At 41.8% G+C, this 20,991-nt stretch overlaps 1 protein-coding gene across 11 annotated transcripts in view; it reads left to right on the top strand.

Moving 5' to 3' along the window:
* Positions 1 to 20,991, top strand: part of NEDD4L (NEDD4 like E3 ubiquitin protein ligase) — a 301,315-nt gene that overhangs the window by 67,938 nt on the left and 212,386 nt on the right. The window contains exon 1 of one of the 11 annotated variants that reach the window (XM_087927437.1): positions 20,216 to 20,314. The exons of 6 other annotated variants lie outside the window; for them this stretch is intronic. The gene's annotated coding sequence lies outside the window, so the exon portion shown is untranslated. Of the gene's footprint in view, positions 1 to 20,215; positions 20,381 to 20,991 lie in introns of those variants that run through there. 4 more of the 11 variants (XM_087927438.1, XM_087927432.1, XM_087927436.1 and 1 more) reach the window with 4 other exon arrangements.

Raw genomic sequence — 20,991 nt, 5'->3', positions numbered from 1 at the left:
GTAGTTTCAAGTCAGCCCTTTAAATTCCAACTGCGTATCACAGGAGCACACCCAGTTTGGCATCTGAATTGTGGAGCTACTTCCCAGGTTTCCTGTAACACATTATTCTTTGGAGTGAATTAATTGCTCCGTATTAAATAACTGTATCTATGATAAGGGGTAGTAGCCTATGACTGGACATGAATGCATATCCATGACCCTATTTCTCTTGCCCAATTCTTACATTTCCTATTTGCTTCTTAAATTGAATAGCTTTAAGTGTACTCCAGCTGCAATCTGAATGTCAGGAAGACATTTCCTGCATAAAGACATTCAGTTGTTACAGCCTCACCTCCTCCTCCTTGCCTAAGCAAGACTTTGCTCTCAATTAAAAGTTGTGCAACTTCTTCTTTGCTTGATACTTTGCCCTGGCTATCCTTTGGCTTCTTTGTTGGTGAAATGCCATAATAGATCAAGCATATGTTTCTCCTTTTTTTTAGTGGGAGTTCCTTCTTGAAAAAATCTTTTAGCACCATGGAAAAAAGATTTAGGATTCCAGAGGGCATGTGATCCAAGCTCCCTAGTCTTTTGATGTATGCCACTGGCTCTGTAGTCTTTTGAGCATGGCAAGGGCAGCATAGAAGTTGTTTTGATTCCAAGGGTCTGTACTGACTTTCTGGAAGCATGAAAAAGTGCTGGATATAGTTTAGTTTAGTTTACTTTTTTGTCATTGCACCTCGTACAACAAAATCAAATACCATCTTCAGTGCACATCATGACCATGACCATGAAAATAAACACAAACACAGTTCCTTCACCCTCCACACATTGAACCGAAAACCTACCAACACTACACTATACAGTAGAATTCAACAGAGCTACTGCCCTGGGATAGAAGCTGATACACACCATACACTGAAAGAAGGAGCAGCCAGCCGCAGCATCCATATATACAGCCATCTTGAAAACCATAGTATTCAAACGGGCTGGAATTGTTACTTTTTACTGCAGATGCAAGTTCAGAGGAGGAGGGTGAATTTAAGTTTGAGTCGGCAGAGTAAGTGCAGAACCAAGTGATGGTCTGGATCGGGCCTCAGAGAGTGCTAGCTCAGGACTGTCTTAACAGCATTATAGGCCTCGGGCAAAGCAGTGTATTGGCAACCACTCACAGGAATAAAAATGTAAATGGTCGATAAAATTAAAGGTATATTTGCACGTTAGTATTAATTTAAAAATGCCGTCAAATGTAATAAATACGTTGCTGTACATATTGAAGGGTTAACGTACACAGATTAGTATGGGGGCCCTATGCTCATGGGGCCCACGGGCAAGTATCCATCAGGCCCATGCGTTAAGCCTCAGCTGGATCGATTGGAGGAGCGACAGGTTGAGCGAGGCAAACCACAGCTCCAGCAAATTGCCTGGGAGTCTCCAAGCGAGTACTGGAAGCAGCTGCCGCCCATTAGCAGTGAGGAGGAGGAGGTGGGGTCCACACCTCCTCCTGATCCAAGGACACATAGAGCAGAGGGGGGACAGGTATCAGCTAGACTATTCGAAAGGAGGCAGCCTCGCTTCTCATGAAGGGTTGCACCAGCATTGCCTACTTAATCCTGCCTTGAGGACGTCAGTGTTACTGGAGCAATGTTCCCAGTTCTGTGCCTTGTGTGCTTGTGCCACATATCCTGACCTGTTCGACTTGTGAACTGCTTTCCCGGACTTCAAGTGTGCCCATTGGGTTTGCTTTTTGGGGACCTGTTTGGAGAGGATGAATAAACACCCATAGAACTCTTGCCATACATGCCGGGAGGAGTGGGGAGGGAGCAGCACAGGCATCAGGATATCTATACATTGCTAAAACTCTCATTTCTATAACCTGTAACTGGACAAGACACTGTATCATTGGGCAACGGTTTTTGAATCAAAATACCTCAGATGGGCTAATTTACAGAATACATCCAAAATCCAGGAGCCATGACTCCAGAAGGAATGAAATTTGGGGAAATTGTGATTGCTTCAGATTGCTTCTGCAGTCAGATTGCTGCTTTGGTCATGTGATTCTCATTTTCAACATTTCATGACAGTTTCTCAGGCACTCTAATAATCCCTCAGGTAGGGAAGGAGGGAGGAAAGAAAGAAACTTCCTACAAGGAAATTCAATGGGAAAGCCATATCCTTCCTACTCCCACTGCTATTTTTTTATCTGCCTGCATTTTGTTTCTCTCTTAATTAAGGAAGTATCTCTGAAATGATGACTTCATGGGGCAAGGATTGTCTAGTATCAATTAAGATTGGCCCTACCCTTCTGTTTACTTCCACAGGAATAGCTCTAGTGAATTCAGTTGGCTTTATTTTTGAATAGATACTCTGTAAGGCAGGTCTATATGGTGGGTTAACTGATAGACAATGACATTTTGCTGGGAAGAGCAAATAGTAAATATTGCCATTTCAAAATAAGAGCAACACTGATTTATAATTTACTTAATTGATCTCATTTCAGGGCAGAATAATTTCCTTTCTCTTCTCCAGCTAGCTTGCAAAGGACTTAACTCCTGGACTAAACATGAAATGTGGGAATTGTTACCCTAAATTACTCTCCTGTATACTTGTGAGGCTCTAGATTCATTTTATTCTTATTCGGAGCTGAATGACTTCAGCTTTTTGAAATGTGAATAAAACATGAACCCAGTTCTTTGCTGCTTTTCTTCTTTTTAAACTCGTTCCCTTAGGAAATCAGCACTTAATCGGGAGCAATTCTAAGTTCAAGATTTCATTGCAGTCACTTTCCTGTTTTTGTCCTGCTCTTATTAGATAACAGCCCAGACTTTAAACATTGCTGCCCTGCAGAGAGGTTTACTAGAAGTTCCCATAAATGCTGCTTGCCCTTTCTACAAATGCATTTGAAATGGAAGCAAGACGGCTTGAATACAGGGACTCTACTAGCAGTAAAATGTGTTCCTATCTTCAAGGATAGCCTGGAATATTTGATCAGTGTACAAAGATAGTCCTGGACTTAAAACCAGTTGCTTAGCAACCATTCAAAGTTACAATGGACTCCCCCCCCTTTCCCCCGCTCCCCCAAAAAGCTGCTTACAACCTGGTTCCAAATTCAAATGGCCACTCCCATCACAGTCACATACTCACATTTTGGATACTCAGCAAATGGCCAGCATGTATGGCCATTTGCAGCATCCTGTGGTCATGTGACTGTAATATACAAGGGTTTTACCAGAAAGTGATATTTACTTCTGCTTTCTGGCAAAAATTGGCCCACAGCAAACAATGGGTGGGGCGCATAATGACCTGTTTTATGACTGTCATGTCTTAGGGCCGTGATTGCCAAGATCAGTACCAACTGTTATGTGGTGCACTATTTGTAGGGTCTTTTCCATCAGAAAATCCTGTTTGCATACAAGAAAACCTGTTTGATTATTTTCCTGGCAAGTCCTCAAGTTAGGAAATGAGGCAAAACCAGTTCTTTGGTTCTGGGATTGGTCTTTGGTGTAACAATTGGCTTACAAAATATTAAAAAAAAAAAATACTGGTACGAAAGTAAAGTTTCTTCTGCTCCCACAATTCAGTTGTACAAATTACAGTACGTTCCATTATGCGCTGCCCCAGCTGTCTATCTGAAGTAGCTTGGAAACAATCAAAACATTTATGTATTAGTGAGAATGAACTCTCAGTTATAAGAAATTATGCTTCAGGCTTGTGTGTATTTTTTTTCTTTTGCAGAATAAGGTCATTGATTTTTTTAAAAAAAAATCACCTCAGTTGAGACTTCAGGCCTGGTAGAAAAGCACATCTCCTTCTGAAAATCTCATATTCAGAGTAGACTCAGAGGAAGTTCCCCATAGGTTTTCTAAAAACAAAAGTGGGGTAAAAAATCCTTTATCAAAATGTGACTATTTTTATATGAAGTATGATGGCAGTGCAGGTGCCACTTTATGTCTTGTTCCTTTAGGCATTGTCCTGTCACGACTTACTTCCAAAATCGCAGGCTTACTTGCCGTTGTATGTTGAGGACTGCCTATAGCTTCTAATTCCCTAAATGACCACTGCAAAAAAAGGTCATAAAATCGGACATAATCGTATGGTGATCACTTAATGACCATCATGACTTACTACCAATATTGCAGAGTAAGTTACAGTCATAAATTGAGGATTACCAAGTTCCCCTCCATAGGAGAAATTGGTTTCCTATGTGTTGAGTCTACACCAGGGGTATAGAAATTCATGTCGTTCCAGCATCGTCACGTGATGTATCAAGATTTCCCCCCCTTTGCTAAACTGGATGTGGCCAGCATGTGACGCATCCGGGCCACGGGCCGCGAGTTTGACACCCCTGTTCTACACTATACTGTGACATACGTACACTTTGCCAGCAAATCAAGCAGACCTTTGTGAGAATCCCCTCAATCAGCACACACCATTCTCTTGACACTTCTCCTCTGAAAATTTTGGTGTACTTATTTCTGAAAATTTGGAATGGCAGCAGTCTCATTATTTTTATTTAGCATATGGCAAGTACGTGGACTTACAGTGGTTCAAATGTTAATGTCCAGTCCACCCAGCCATTCAAGGACAGGATGGTCTACGTTGAAAAAAAATCAGACATTGGGCCGGTGTAGGCTCTTGATGGTCATTCAGACACAATGTGATAGATATTTTGTCAAGGAGCATCACAGTCATACTGAGGGATAGAGACAAGACCCCACTTAAACAGCGAGTACTGGCAGGCACCATGTTGAGTACGGATCCTGTTCAGAGTTGACCAATGCTGGCGAGGAAGGTCAAAACCTGGCACCATTTGTGTAGGGCCATCTGCGTAACTGCCTGTATTTGGGCGTTCAGCAGCCCATTTGACTTTCCACTGTGAGTTGATGATGTCAACGTTGTTAGGCAGCTGTTGAGCGCATGCCAGAGAGGGCTTCCTGGATTTAAACCTGCCAGTTGATAGATGAGGAAGATCAGCGTGCACAGGAGCAAATCCCAACCTTGTGAGAGATCACAAGCAGAAGCAGCAGGACTGTTGCTCAGACTGGGAGGGCAACGAAGGCAATGATCCATCTTGAGAAGGAATTCAATTTATCATCAGGAATTATTTCCTTTGGATGGAGGATCACTCTTGGCATTGTCTCCCAAACAAAAAATTAATTCAATTTAAGATAAGAGTAATCTAAATTAAGGACAGCAGCTCTTTCCTGGCTGTATGATATTTTGTTATCGCTAACTGGATTTGCTACCTTGCTTAATTTCTTACCATCTATGTTTGATTTTATGCTTGTCATTCTGCTTTAGTACCGGGAGCCATCCAGTATTAATTTTTGTTTTCCCCTTTCAATCATGTCCATTTCTTGGAGAGTGCCTTGACTAGTCCTTTTTCTTCACAAGACTTCAGAAGTGGTTTGCCATTGCCTCTTTCCTAGAGGTGAGGAAAAAATGACCAGCCCAAAGTCACCCAACTGGATTAGTGCCTCAGGTTGCACAAGAACACACAGTCTCCCAGTTTCTGGTCTGATACTTTACTACACCAATCTGGCTCTTTGATTTGGAATTAGGCAGCGTCTAAGTTGAATTTTATGAATTACGTGCAAATTAATATTCTATTCCGTTCTGTGCAATGCTTATTCAAAATATTCATATTGTATTCGTAATATTCTGTGTATTTACTGCAATGAGTATTCAAAAATAGCCCTTGATAACTATCATATATTTTTTTACTGGTCAGTATTTGATTTTTATTCTGGACGTGTAAACAGGTGTTAAGTCATGACTATGTTTTTTGTTAGCCTTGGATTAAAGCATTTCATTTCCAATTCCTTAAAGTTTTTCAGGAAAGCCAGATGAGTACTTTGAGGGGAAAAAAGAGTCAAAAAATGTTCTCTTCTAATTCCAGGGAGCTCTGATTTAGTGTGTTCATTTTGCTTCCATTTTTGGCTCTGTTACATAAATGTACAAGATGCTTTGAGTTACAACAGTGTAAATATTGGGGTTATTTTTTGAGTTAGTCAAGTGGTTGAATTAAAATATTTGGTTGAGGGAAAAGACGGAAGAAATAACAAAGTGTGCATTGTGTGGTTGAAATGTTTGAGGAAACTAAAACATAAGCCTCTCTTGGAATCCTTAGGCTTTCAGTAGCACACAATTGAATTACTATATTTAACATATTAGCAGAATAACACAATGGTATGTTTTTTTTGTATTTTTCTACCATTGAGTCAGTGTTGATTCTTGGGCTAGTCCCTACATTTATTGGGTGCTTTAACCACTACAATTCACTAGCTCCCATAGACTTTAATTTTAGATTAAATGTTCCCAATCCATTCCACTTTAGAATCATACATTGGTTTTACATGATTAAACTTCTAAGCAAACAGATGAAATTTCTGAGTAACCTATGTTAGTAATTTTAACATGGCTGAAGGTCTGTGGTAATAAAATAATAAAGGTATTCCTGCTGTAGATAATTAGATATCTGAAAACTGGGGTGGGGGGTGAGGATTATGAGAAATAGTTGTTGAGGATGTTCCATTGTGAAAAATTGGCCTTTATGGGGCCAGAAATTTTGAGTCAGTTTGTCATGCTTGTAAAAATGGGTGGACACATTATTTCTATATTGTCCTTACACAATACATTATTATTATTATTATTATTATTATTATTATTATTATTATTATTATCATCATCATCATCAACATGAAATTCAGTCAAATGAACATTTTTAAATGTTCAGTTGACTGAGTTTTTATTTTGTTGTTGTTATTATTATTATTAGTTGTAGTAGTAGTAGCAGTAGTAGTTGTTGTAGTAGTTGTAGTAGTTTTTCTAGCCCAGTTGAATTGGACCAGGGATGTCAAACTTGATTTCATTGATGACCGTATCAGGGTTGTGTTTGAACTTGGGGGGTGGGGTAGACGTGGCCAGGGTGGGTGTAGTCAGCGCAATGTCACTTGTATTGGCAACACATGTGGTGGCCCAAGCGCTCTGCCAGTGAAAAGGGATTCCCGAGCTCCGTTTTTGGCTGTGAAGGCCTCTTGCAGCACTCTGCCAGCAAAAACAAGCTCCGGAGCTCTGTTTTCGCTGACAGAGGCACCACAGGATGGTCCTTCGCTGTTTCCAGATGGCCAGATATGGCCCGTGGGCCTTGAGTTTGACACCGCTGCTCTAGACTGAACATTGCAAGTTCCTCCTAGAACATGTCATTAAATCTATCATTTTGTCACCCTCCCATAAAGTTCTCTTCTGAACTGATTTGTTTTTTCCCCCTGTGCTAGTATTCTATAAATTTGAAAGGCAAAAAGTATTTAAAAAACACTCAGAATGGGGGTCAGGGGTGGGGAATCATGCATGCTAAACAACTTAATGGCAAACAAACCACATCGGATGATGAAAGCAATTATAGGTAGTCCTCAACTTAAAATCACAGTTAGGACCAAAAATTCTGTTGCTAAACAAGGTGGTTGTTAAGTAAGTCGGGCCTGATTTTACAATCTTTTTGCTATGGTTAGGTGAATCCCTGAAGTTGTTAAGTGAATCATGCAGTTATTAAGTGAATACAGCTTCCCTCATTGACTTGGCTTATCAAAAGCCAGCTGGAAAGGTCTAAATGGTGATCATATGACCCCAGGACCCTGCAACCATTGTAAATACATGCTTATTGACAAAGATCCAGATTTAAATCACGTGACTGTGGGGATATTGCAACAGTTTTAAGTGTGAGAAGTCATTGTTTTCAGCGCCATTGTAACTTTGAATAGTACTAAATGAATGATTGTAAGTCCGTGTTGGCGAACCTATGCCATGCATGCTGGAAGTAGCACGCAGAGCCATTTCCCCCGGCATGCGAGAGGTCACCCGGAAGAGCCCCACTGCACATGCGCTGCCCAACAGCTGATTGTCGGGTATCTGGCGCACATGCGCAGGGATGTGGAGGGGTGTGTACAGAAGACGGGAGAATCACGCATGCATGCGCAGATGTGTGTGAAGGGGAATTGCGCACGCATGCACAAAGCTGCGTGGCGCATGAGGGGGGAATCACATGCATGCGCAAAGACACCTGGTGTACAAGGGGTAGAATCTCACGTGCCTGCACAGACGTGCTGCGTACAAGGGGGAACCTCATGCGCAGACGTGCTGCGCGTGAGGGGGAATTGCACGCACATTCGCAGGGGATGGCAGCACGTATTGCCTTCTGGATGCTGGTGCACGCAATTATCGGCACAGGAACTGAAAAAGGTTAGCCACCACTGTTGTAAGTCAAAGACTACCCCTATAAATTTAATGTGGTATCTTTTTGCTTTTCCTCCAAACCCAGATCATGTTGCCTCTTATATCAGGTCAGAATTCTAATCACTGTGGCTTTGGTTTTTGTTTGTAAAAAAGCGTTCATGCCAATTTCTTACAAAGTCCATTGTTTACAAGTGGCTGAATTTATACAATACAGTAAGTCATGTTTTATTTTAATAAAGGTTTGTTAAATAAACCTCTGTGGCTGGAGTCACACATGGCACTAGATCAGGGCGGCCAAACTCACGGCCTGCGGGCCAGATGCATCACGCGCCAGCCACGCCCATGCCCGGTTTAGCGAAGGGGAAAAAATCACGATACGTCATGTGATGCCACCATGAAAATGCAACTTTGACACCCCTGCGCCAGTGGTGGGATTCAATTTTTTTTTACTACAGATTCTGTGGGTGTGGCTTGGTGGGCGTGGCATGGGAAGGATACTGTAAAATCTCCCGTCAGAGGTGGTATTTGTCAGTTCTCCGAACTACTCAAAATTGCCACTACCGTTCTCCAGAACTGGTCAGAACCTGCTGAATACCACCACTGCCCTGCGCTAGATGAACATCAAGTATAGTGTGAAGAATAAACCCAGACATTCAGTGGGATCTCATTAATTTTTTTTCTCACTTCCACTATAAATATAATTTCAGGACTAAAACATTGTTTTATGTTTTATTGTTTTGTATTGCAATTACCACACTGTCTGCCTCTTATGCAGTAATTGACCAAAGCATTGGCTGAAAAGGAAAATACCAAGTGGTTTCTTTTGATTTAGGGAAACATCAAACATTTTCTATGCCATTTTTCTCTCACTTCAGTTTTATATCTGTAGAGTGCAGTCTTAAGGCCCTTAATCTTCTTCGGGAGCAATGCTTTATATTTTAGTGCTGCCTTGTCAGCCTTTAAGGGGAAAAAAACAGTTAAGTGGCCTTTTTAAAGGACCTCGATTTAATGGGACCTACTTGATGACTGGTGAACAGAAGAAAATTAATGAATGAGCTACTGTAGAGGAAATTAAGAGAACTGTTTAGCGCTTGTCAGTTGTTTTGCATGACTGGATAATAGTTTTCCATTATCCATTTTTTTTATCAACATTAGCAATATAAGAAAAATTTCTGAAATCACCGTCTGCATCTAGCATCTTTCAGAAGTTTTAACTGCAACTCCTTTCTCTCCATTTCATGATCAAGGTGAATGATGGAATCACATAAATCTGAAGGTTTGATAACAGTCTTCCCTGCCTTTGTGCCTTCCTCTTGGGCTGGGGCTAAATACATATTGTCTAGGTATTCGGGGAATTGGAGTCTCAGCCAACACTTGCTTTGCAATTTCTCAAAATTTCTTACACCAGTTTTCTTCTGGGCAGAGTTTAAGATGCTGGTTTTAACTTCTAAAGCCCTACAAGGCATGGGGCCAGGTTATCTGAGGGACCTCTCCAATTACATCTGCCTGATCCATCAAGAGAGGTATGTTGCAGGTCCTAATGAGTTTTGTCTGACTGGCCAGACTTGGACTATCGCTCCCACCCCTGAAGGGAGGTTAGCTCCAAGATTTATGGCCTTTCAGAACAACCTCAAAATATGGGGGTTTTTTTCCACCAGATTTGGGTTCCCCTGGTACCAGAAATTATGCATGTTGGTTGAACTACATTTAACTCTCTCCCAAAATTGCTTTTAATCATGTTAATTATTTTATTGTTTTAATTTGATTTAAAGAAGCAGAGTCACCTTGCTTCTTTAACCCTTCCTTCCTTCCTTCCTTCCTTCCTTCCTTCCTTCCTTCCTTCCTTCCATCCATCCATCCATCCATCCATCCATCCATCCTCTTTCCTCTCTCTCACACCCACCCACACTCACACAAATCCTTTGACTAATTAACTCAAGTCTACCAATGATTTGAAAGAAAAGTTGAAAGCGAAGTCTTTTTTTGAAAGATTGAATGAAATATAGTAGTTGAACCAATGGAGGGGAGGTATTTTTTGCATAATATTAGTCTGGAGAGCAACAATCTGGGAAAATTAAGCTGGTGGTGTGGGAAGAAGTTTGCAGTAATGTTGTATGCTAAAATATCCGTTCTACCAATTGCAGAAGCTAAGCAAGGTCTGATCTAATTAGTATGTGTAGAGTATCCTGATTTTAGGCAAAATTAGGTATTTAAAAGCCCTAGAAGATGGTATTGGTGAATCAGTTACACACTGTTGTCCTAAACTCCCACCTGATGCATATTGGTGAAGTAATCAGAAATTGACTTGACTTGAAAAGCAACTTCACCATTATATCCCAAATAAGCCAAAGCTGTTGACAGATCTATAGTATGGTTGTTTTTTATAGTTCTTGATTCTTGAATCAAGTATTCCTTAATTCACAGCTTTGAGGTACTATGATTCTCACCCTCGCCCCCCCACCAAATCTCATAACTGGCTATGTTTCAGCTAAATTCATTCAATATCTTATGTGAGAAAGATTTAAATATCAAGCTATCTCACAACAGCTTTCTTTGTTTTGATAAGATCTAAATCTAGTTTGCCATTGATTATAATACGTTTTTGGAATGTTTAAAATCTCAAGTGAAATTTAAAAAATGACATTTAATAGTATCTCAAAACAAGGGTTTAAAGTTACATTGTAGATATCTCATTTCAGGAAAACCTAGAAGGATGTTTTTTCTCTTTTGAGGCAAATCTTACAAGAGAATTTCATTCAAACTATGTGCAATTATAGCAAGCATATAATCTGCATGCTACCTCGTCTGAATTCCACCCTTGGTTTTTCAAAAGATGCAATGGAAAACTAAAGTTTGGTACAAGTGAAGAAAAGAAAGAGGAATGTTGAATGCAGCTTGTTGTGAGAATTAAATCAAGAGAGAGCCCACCTAAGCCATCTTGAGCCCCGGAGAAGAAGCAGGATATAAATCTAATAAAACATAAAAACATAAACCTGAAGATCAGGCATAAAATTCTAAATTATCATCTCCAAATGTCTCTTAGGAATCTATAGAATTTTTGCAGGCTCTCAGGTCTTCTAGGTTTCCTTGGTTTTTTTTTTTTTTTAAACCTGTTCTACCACAAATTTCTCTTCAAGTGCCTCTATGCTTCCATCACATCTAAAACAAACATGGTTACTGAAGTTTCCATGGCTATAAATAAAACAGCCAACCAGGAACTTTGTAGTTGCTTTGCTCAAGTCTCCCCCATGGAGACTGTGGTATTCCATGATTGCTATTGCTTCATTTTTCGTAGCTACTTAAGGAATTGTGTAATCTGAAAAGGATCACTCGAGTTGGCCACCTAGGAAGTTCTTATTCATGCATGAATGAGTAAAGAATGCAGGGCGAAGGATTTCCTCAGGACCTTAGAACAGGGTTGTTTTAGGCCTAATCTTTATAATGGCCTTAACAGACAGAACGAACAGGATGCATCACATATGCATGTTAGGTATGTACAGAAACACTACTAAACCCCTATAAATATAAATAAAAAGAAAGCACTAAAACACAACTGACAGTAAAACTTATAAAATTATAATAGAGGCAATCACTAAGATCAGTGGTGGACAACTGGCTCAGGAATTCTGGGAGTTGAAATTCATAGGTCGTAAAGTTGTCAAGAGTTGCCCACTTCTGACTAAGATGAATACTGTTCTTCAATTGTAAATCAGATGAGTAGAACAAATACAAGTACAGTCTGGCAGGATACATCAGAATTTGGGTCAGACAGAAGAAGTTACAAATATGTTTTGTTCTATCCGATGCCTTCAAGATAGATGGATGTCACTGAGATTCTCTATAAAGAGAGCAACAGAGACGCCTGTGAGTTGGGCTCTACAGAGTGTTCCCACATGACTTTCTGTACTGGTATGGGGGGAATATTTTCAGATGACCCCCAACAAATCTACGGTGTTATGGCTGCACCCATTTGGGCCAAAGTGGACCCTCGCTGAAATTTCTGAATTGGAATGGAAAAAAAGATAGGACAATAAGTACCACAGCCCAATTGATAAAAGTCTGTGGACGCTGGTATTATTTGTTTATTTATTGTCATTGAACATTACTTTGGGCAGTGTAGAACCTAACAATTAAAACAATGTCACACATGAACCTCTTTTTTTTTTATTTAAAGGCAGATTTCATTAGATCAGGGATGTCAAACTCAAGGCCCTGGGGGCTGGATCCGGCCCATGGGGTACTTCAATCTGGCCCATGGAGCTGCCCTGGAAACAGCAAAGGACCGGCCTGTGGTGCCTCTGCCAGCAAAAATGGAGCTCAGGAGGGTGGCAGGAGGTTGATGCAGATGAAAATGGAGCTTGGGAGAGCTGTGGGAGGTCCTCCCAAACTCAATTTTCACTGGCAGAGGGTTGCAGGAAGTCATTGCAGCCGAAAATGGAGCTCGGGAGCCTGTTTTTGCTGGCAGAGCACTTGGGCCACCACAGGTTTCCCCGACACAAGTGACATCAATCTGGCCATGCCCATCCTGGCCACGTTCCCCCCCAAAATCAAACACAACCCTGATACGGCCCTCAATGAAATTGAGTTTGACACCCCTGCATTAGATACTAGGCTTAGTCTAGTTGGGAAATCCGATGTCCTTGATGATATCTTAACTTGGTTGTTTTCCTGCAGATGTTTCATTACCCAAACTAAGTAATATCATCAGTGCTTCTGTCTCATAGTGACTCACCAACTACAGAAGGAATAATTCTCTTTTATTGATAGCTTGGAAATAAGTTACCCATGGTTCAGTGATTTGCTGAAGAAAACCAAAATGTGGATCTGGGGCTTTATCATGTTGATTGGTTGGCTTCTCTTCAGACTGCATACATCTTTCATGCCCCCCTCACATTATTGGGATGGTATTATCTCAGAAGGCCACTCGAAGCTCTTAGCCTAGGAAAAAAAAGGCATTTTCTTGCCATAGGGAAAGGGTGTATTTCAGATCAGTTTTCCAGATCTGCAAATATGTGTTATTTTTATCAAGGTGACAAAAATGCTGCCATACTGGCACAGCCCCAGTTCCACCTATTTCATGCATGCAGAAGAGCTTGTTGATGAAGATTCTCAGGCATCCAGGTAGAATTGTCTGGAAGTTGAATCATGGCAATTGGACTTATTATTTTGTTGTTGTTATTGTTGTTTGAAACGTTTCGCTGCTTATCCAAGTAGATTGAAGAAGCTTTGGAAACCAGTGAACGTTTCAATCATTTTCATGGATACTTGGATGGAAGCTTACTTTCTATCAAATGGGGATGTTCATACAAGGCAGCTTTCTTAAATTCCTTCGTAAACTGAGTGTTTAGTTAAATGAGGCACCAGAATGCCTGTGATAAAATGGCATATTGCAATCAAAGAATGAATACATATGATTGCTGTTCAGTGCTGCATTGATCATTCAACTAAAAAACAAAACAAAACCAGAGGCTGCCAATTTCTGTGGGTATAGTTTATCTCCTGTTTATTTACTTGCTTGTTACATTTCTTCTTTCACTTTCATTCCGGAGTTGAAAATGCTATAGTATAGGTAGGCACTGTTTCTCTTTTCCTACATTACCCCAATCCTATGACTTAGGTTTGGCTGAGAGAGAATAATTGGTACCAATAGAAGGTAATATATGAAGATCAAGCTTGAACTGTGGAGTCTGAGGTTGGTGGTTTGCTTGCAGATGTTTTGTTACCCAACTGGATAACATCTTCCCCTAGTTGGATAATGAAACATTAGCAAGCAAACTACCAACCTGTGAGAGCACCAAAGGCTCCAGAGAATGATTGACTCAAACAACACTTGGTGAACTTTTCTACTTGAGGGTGGACTTGAACCTTTGTCTTCTCATGGTGACCAAAAGAACCTAAGCCATGCTCTGATGGATCACACTTCCGACTATGAGTCTACCATCTGCAGAAGGAAGCCCACTAGCCTCCCAGCAGATGGCTTCAGGGGCAATCACACTGCCATCAAGGCTAATAGCCACTGATCCCAACGCCTTCCACAAACTCTTTCTCCTTGGCCTGCACCCTTCTGTTGAAATTTATGATAAATAGTTTCATTCTTGAAACTTAGCAATAGCAATAGCACTTAGACTTATATACTGCTTCATAATGCTTTACAGCAGTATCTTAATGCTTTACAGCAGTCTGCCCCCCACAATCTGGCTCCTCATTTTACTGACCTTGGAAGGCGGGAAGGCTGAGTCAGCCTTGAACAGGTCAGGATCAAATTCCTGGCAATGGGGAGAGTTGGCCTGCAATACTGCATTCTAACCACTGCACCACCAGACCTCATATTAACTTAATGTTTCTTCAAACAATGTATGTGAAACCTGTGGCTTTTCCCCTGCTTCCCTGGGCAGTGGAAATTTTTTGTTCTCCATAGCTTCCGCATACCAGGGGCTTAATGCCATTGCAAAACATCGGAAAGTTCAGCATACTGTTCAGGAATCAAGTGGTTAAATGTGCTAAAGAAATGCTGCAGTTTTGCAAGTTTCTGCAGTAGTATGACGTTCAGGTAGAACTGGAATTGGTGTCTATGGGTCCAACAGATGTAATATGCAAATAACGTAGTTGAAGGACTGAATGGCATCTGCTGGGTCATCAATATTGCAGATGTTCTGGCTAGCTTTATGCTGATTTCTCTTTGCTTTTTAATTATATGGCTTCCATAGGAGTGTGTGTGTGTGTGTGTGTGTGTGTGTGTGCGCGCGCATGCACAGTACTTTGAACTGAAACTTTGAAAGGTGCTTAGGAGTGAATACATGGCACCTGTCTGCAGAACCTTAAATCAACTGTACCTTTGTCTAGAACTACTTAACAGCTGCTATGTTTGTTTATTTGAACAATTAGAATTTCTTTCTTCATAAGAGCTTGACACTAGACTGCCTCCAAAGCAAATTTCATGAAAAGGATACAAGAGTGCTTTGATTTAGTGTACTCTGATCAAAAAGGATTTGGATGAGGTACTAATTTAAGCAAAAGCTTAGTTTCAGGTTGTGACTGGAGTGTCTTGAAGACTATATGGTAAAAACAAGACTTAAAAAAACCTCCTTTATATGTCAGGAATAAGAAGGGGGAAAATAATGTGAAGGTTGGCTCATCCCTTTATTTTAAATTTAAGTGTGTAATTGGAATGGACAGAAATTCATCTTACTGTATTTTTTGTTGATGGGATTATGGATTCATCAAAATTTGCCTGCTACTTAACTACGTTGCATATTCTGTTTTTGGGGTGGGGGTGGGGTTGCCTCAATTGTTAGCTGAGTGGTTTCATAAAACCTTGTACCTTTTGGAGCTTAACGGAAGAGTTAATAAAAGTATCTCAAAACTCCTGAAAGTATTTTCAGTGAAAGTCATTTGGAAGCTGGGTGGGTTGCTCTTATTTCTGTTTACACTGTAACGGAGGGGATTAAAGAAAAAAAGATTAAGGGTGTTTTAAAGATTAAGGGTGTTTTAGTGTCCATGAAAAGCTCTTATTGTTTTGTACTGAACAAATGAAACGATTGCATGAAACTGAGTTTCCCCACAAGTACAAGTGTAATTTTTGAGACTCGTTTAACAGCTGGATTATGTTTGATTCTCAAGGGAAAAGTTCTGCACTTTTAAGATAAATTATGGCACATAATGTAATTAGAGATGTTTAGCCCAGAGAGCAGCCTGAAGTTATCCATGGGTGTTCATATGTGTCTGTAAGAAAACTCCAGATAGTGGAGATGGCTGCATAAGCAAAGGCTCATTCTTTTTTGTATGTATGTGATAGTTGTAAAAAACAAACAAACAGGACTTGAATCACGTGGTTGCGGTGGTCAATGTGTCTTTGTTGACTTCCCTATGAAGACATCCCCCCACCTTTCAGTGCACCCCAAAACAATTTACTTATAGATGGAATAAAGTCACCCATAAGAATTGTTTAATTCAAGAATACAAGGAGGGATAGTCTGGTTAAGGCAGGGGTGTCAAACTTGATTTCATTGAGGGCCACATCAGGGTTGTGTGACCTTGGGCGGGGTGGGGGAACCGGGGCGGCAGGTTGGGCATGGCCAGCTCAACATCACTCATATCAGGAATGCCTGTGGTACCCCGAGCGCCCTGCCAGCGAAAATGGAGCTCCGTTTTCGCTGGCAGAAGATTGCAGGAGGCCTCGCAGCTGAAAACGGAGTTGGGGGTGTGTGTGTTTTCGTTGGCAGAGGCACCATGGACCAGTCCTTTACTGTTTCCAGGGCGACCCCGTGGGCCAGATCCAGCCCGTGGGCCTTGAGTTTGACATCCCTGGGTTAAGGCATCAGGCTAGAAACCAGGAGATGGTGAGTTCTAGTCTCATGTTGGGCACAAAAGCTGGCTAGGTGGCCTTGGGCCCATCACTTTCGTTCAGTCCTACGAAGCAAGCAATGGAAAATCACTTCTGAAAAGCCTTGCCAAGAAAACTGCAGGGACACCATCTTGGCAACTTTAAGACCTGTGGACTTCATCTCCCAGAATTCCCTAGCATGGCTGGCTGGGGAATTCTGGGAATTGAAGTCCACACGTCTTAAAGTTGCCAAGGTTGAGCAACACTACCCTAGAGGCTCATCTTTCAACTACTCAATCCAGCAAATTTCCCAGGCAGTGCTATACATTAAATGTAACAACTCTTCAGATATTAAACGAGATTTGCCCATTTTGTACTGATTTCTAGATATACTTATAGAACCTTTCTATTTTTCTGCGCCACCACCACATACTAAAGCTAAAGTGAACATGATCCCAGGATGTTCAAGTAGGAGGCCGATGCTATGTCACAGCAGTCAGAAATCAAAATATTCTAGGGTAGGGATCCCCATCCTGTGGGGCCTGGTCCACTACTGGGCCATGGCCTAATTGCCATCGGACTGCATGAGTGACCGGCCGGAGCGTACGCATCTGTGCATGCACATGGACCCACTCGTGTGAGCGTTGCGGTCAGTCATGGCCCCACTCGCACAAACTTCACTGCGGGCGGGTGTGGTCCCTCGTCGCAGCCCCACTTGCGGGAGTCTCATTGCGGGGGCGGTCCCACTTGGGTGAGCCTTGTTGTGACCCCACTTGGGTGAGCGTTGCCGTGAATGTTGCGTGTGTTTATGCACATGCACCTGCCCCCCCCCCAAACCATCCCCTCTTTCTCCCCTCTCCCGCTCTGGGCCGCCAACCCAGAAAAAGTGGGGAACCCTGTTCTAGGGGCCAGCTCAGAGTTGTTCCCTTGCATGTGTGAATCCTCTTTTTTGAGAGGTGGACCTCTTCTTGATTGATGGCTTATCTATCTATTCTGCCCTTCGTTGAGATGCTCTGGTTGGTTCACACGAGGGCAGACTCCCCTTATAGAATAAGTACAAATGGACCATCTTTTGCAGCCTGTTTTCCTTTTTCTTTTCTTGGTGTTTAATTCTGCTAAGTACTGCTAAAAGCCAGATAGAAGGCAGGTCATAAAAAAGGTAAACGTTCGCAATATTATTTTATTATTATTGCATGCAAGCTGTTTCGCTATCCGCTCGTCTTCTTTGATCTTGAAGTAGTTAGCATCTTCAGGCAGCCCACCCCAGGTACCTCCCAGCCTGCCTGTTGCTTGTGCAAACAATGAGTAACAAGAATTGCAATGTCACTGGAGGGCACTGGGTTGGGGCAGGGAGTCCTAGAGCAAGAGACCATGCTTCCAGAAAACATTTGTGCGTCCTCTTCTCCCTCCCTCTCCCTCCCCTTCCTCCTCCATTTTATATCACTGTTTTTCAGGAAGGGCCTAGAGCTGTACCAAAAATAGTAAAACATTTTAGAAACTTCCTTCCGAGTTGCCCACTTTACAAATTTGTTCCCAAGAAGCTGGAAAACTACAACCTGGGATTAACTCTTTGTAGGCCTGGCTGGCTAAGGTTTCAGAAGTTGCGGGTGCCTGGTTTTCATTCCAGATTTTGCATGCAGAATTAGACGCACTTCAGCTCAAGCTCTTGTATATTGTTTAGTTGTTCTATGGGTTGGTCTGGCCCAGGCTTGGTGAAAGAATCTGTGAAGCTAATTGCTTGTACAAACGAGACTCAAGTACAATAGGATTGTGCTAACAAAGCCCTGAGTTTGCCTGCTTTAGGACATTTCTTTAGCTCTCTGCATCTATGGCAGTGGTGGCTAACCTTTTTGGGCTCCTGTGCCAAAAATTGTGCATGCACTTGCATACGTGTCCTTGTGTGCCAGCACCCAGAAGGCAATGCGCACGCCTACTGCGCATGCATGCTCCAATTCCCCGCCCCCTTACCTGCACTGCGCCTCCCAGCTGATTTTTGGCCTTCTAGGCTTGAGGAAAGCCTCCGCAGCCTGAAAAATAGGCCCGTTTCATCACTTCCTGTTAATACCAGAAGTGATGAAACGGGCCTATTTTTCAGGCTGCAGAGGCTTTCCTCAAGCCTGGGAGGCCGAAAAAGGCCTCAAACTGCCCAGAAATCAGCTATGAGGTGCCCGTATGCGCAGTGAGGTAAGTTTGCCTGTGGCACACGTGCCACAGGTTTGCCATCACGGATCTATGGAGTTTCCGCCTCTTTCAAAGCAAGTTTGATTCCCACGCAGGGTAAAAGAGAGCTGAGAAAAAATCTAAAACTTCTGCAGAATCCATCCTCTAGGCTTCTGTATCTGGCTGCATAAAGATCTGATTAATAATTGTCTGGAATGAACACACACAGGACTCTTGTCTACTTGGCGGCGAATGTATAGCACCGTTGTGCTGGATATTTGGGAAAGGCTCCAATGGTCTAATGTACTTTATGTGAAGCCTGCAAAAAGATAATGGCAATGTTTCATAAGGGATAGCCTTAGTCTGCTTCAGATGATAAAAAATGAACAGTGAAGTCACAAGGATTAATCTCTTCATTAGGACCTCACAGAAGGGAGCAATGCTGCAAATTTCCCAAAGCCTTTATCAGGTTTGGCTAGTGGTGAAATTGAACCAGGAGGCTGCGAATGAAAAAAAAAAAATACAGGTAGTTCTCAGCTTATGGCCATTCATTTAGCAAAGTTACAACACTGAGAAAAGTGTCTTAACCACTGCAGCATCCCCATGGTCACATGACCAAAATTCAGGTGCTTTGCAAACCTGTGTTTAGAATTGCAGAATCCTAGTGTCGTGTGATCACCATTGGAGACCTTCCCACCCGGATTCCAAAAAGCATAATGAATGGAGGAAGTTAGATTCACTTAACAGATGCACAATTTCTTTACAAATTGTAGTGAATTGCGTGACTACTGTGGCAAAACAGGTCATAAGAACCAGGCACGGCTCAGGTAACAATTGTCTTGCTTAGCAATGGAAATTCTGCTCTCAATTGTGGTTGTAAGGGGGCTGGACTAGAAGACCCTCCAAGATCCTTACCAGCCTTATGGATTCTGTGATTCTGTGACTATATCTATATAGAAAGCCAAGCCAGTCCCCCAGTTTTCGTTGCAAAAATCCAGTTATGTTTCAAAGGACATAGTCGATGAGCTATTCCGAAAAGAACCTGTAATAAAACACCAGTGGCAGTTTTCCTCTTTTTATCAGGAAAACCAAACCACTATTCATGTCTACGGTTAGCATTCATCAGAACATATAAAGTAATTATACAGTAAGAGGAAAAGGGATAAAATAGCATTAGAGTAGCCTATTGTTTCCACTGGGTTAGCTTCTAAATCTTTTATCGGGGTCAGTCACAGAGAAATAATCTAGGCAAAGCGTTTCCTAGTGGCAGATCAATTCCAGAAGCTTCCAGTGTTCCGTGTCAGGCAGAAGTTTCATAGCGACTTTCTCTGCAGCTGCAAAACACAGCACTGCCTAGCCTCATTTATATTCCCCCCCCCCCTCCACAAGGTAGCACCGTAGCTCCAGGACACATGCCTGGTTTTCAATGCCAGGATTTTCAAGTGCTGTTGTAAAGGTGGCACACCCAGGTTGATGGAAGGAGGGTGGTTTACGTTGCTCAATTCTCCACTTTAAACTTGAAGTGGGAGTGGTGTTGGTTGGCTAGCACAACGAGGAAGCAGTTCCAGTTTTTGGTGTGCAGCTCTCACCGGTGGTGAATGGGAACCTGTGCTTGAAAAAAAGGTAAGTGGAGCCAGTTAAGTAAGGGGCCGCAGGAGAAGGTTCACCTGGAATACGGAACCAGCTGAGGTAGGAAAAACTATAGGAGAAATCCTGTTGTCTTAGCAAGCTGGGATTATTATCAGTGGGGAAACAAAATAAAGAGCTAAATTGGAATTCCAGCTACATTTAGAATCTTATCCCTTTAAGATGGATTACTTTAAAAGACTGGCATTTACCTTAATTATGCCAAGCTCATCATCCCATAAAGCTATTTCTGGTGCTTCAGTTTCTAGCCAGATGCCATTAAGTCTTTTCCAACACAATAATTAATATTTCTGACTGTAGTTTTAAAATCTGTATAATAGCACAGACACCAACTTTATAGTGTAAAAGTTCTGGCTGACTTGCAAATACCTTGAGTTGTTGCTGAATAAATAAACTGCATTAAATGTCTTTGGAACTGAGCCACTTATCTTCACTTATAGATCCAATATCTTCTGAGAGGGAATTTTTAAGGTCGGTTTTAAAACTGGGCCATTCAGACCTTTCTCAAGTGTTTATAGTCTAAAAGCTCTTCCTCCCTCCCTTCCTAAAATTAAGCTGCTTTGCATTGTTTCCGAAAGATATAGGAATTATTTAGCCTCCAGAGACCCAAGAAATTTGGCCTTGTTTATGAGTGCTGGGAGAAGTAAGAATAA

Source organism: Pseudonaja textilis, chromosome 2, assembly GCF_049901715.1.
Source record: "Pseudonaja textilis isolate UNSWEBS1 chromosome 2, rPseTex1.2, whole genome shotgun sequence".
Taxonomy (NCBI): Eukaryota; Metazoa; Chordata; class Lepidosauria; order Squamata; family Elapidae; genus Pseudonaja; species Pseudonaja textilis.
The sequence above is the reverse complement of the archived record's forward strand: the minus strand, read 5'-3'. Positions and strand labels throughout refer to the sequence as shown.